We start from the raw sequence: 511 nt of genomic DNA, 5'->3' as shown, positions 1-511 counted from the left end.
ATTGTCACTTCAGGAGTACAAAAACATACTCTGCACCTGAATATTTCTCAGTTTTTTTTTTCTATTACTTTCTATATAAACATAAATGCAATTAAGGCACTTAACTTTCGTTTTATAAGCATTTGTGCAAAAACTTATATAATTTTCTCAGTTGAAATTGGAAAAAAAACAATTTATCTGAGGAAAATTCCTTTCTGCAAAAACTCAAAGTAAAATAGTTTTCTTGTATGGGGAAAAATAATTTCTCTTGTGATTATTTTGTGTGGAATTCTAGAAAGCAATTCCTCTTTGATTCACAACACAAATGGACACATTTCATGCAAAACACTGATACCTTACCAGTGCATCCTGGCAGCTTACATGAGCCTCTTTTCTCAGAAATGATCGGGAAGTGCCCAACCCTATCCAGCCTTAGGTCTTTGTCAGGAATAGGCTTAGTTGCTCTCCCAGTTTTTTTCTTGGTAATGTATGCAGCATTTGTTACATTACTCGACGGTCGACCAAAGAGAAT

This window comes from Penaeus monodon, chromosome 22 (genome assembly GCF_015228065.2).
Source record: "Penaeus monodon isolate SGIC_2016 chromosome 22, NSTDA_Pmon_1, whole genome shotgun sequence".
In the NCBI taxonomy this organism is placed as follows: domain Eukaryota; kingdom Metazoa; phylum Arthropoda; class Malacostraca; order Decapoda; family Penaeidae; genus Penaeus; species Penaeus monodon.
This window is presented reverse-complemented; position numbering follows the sequence as displayed.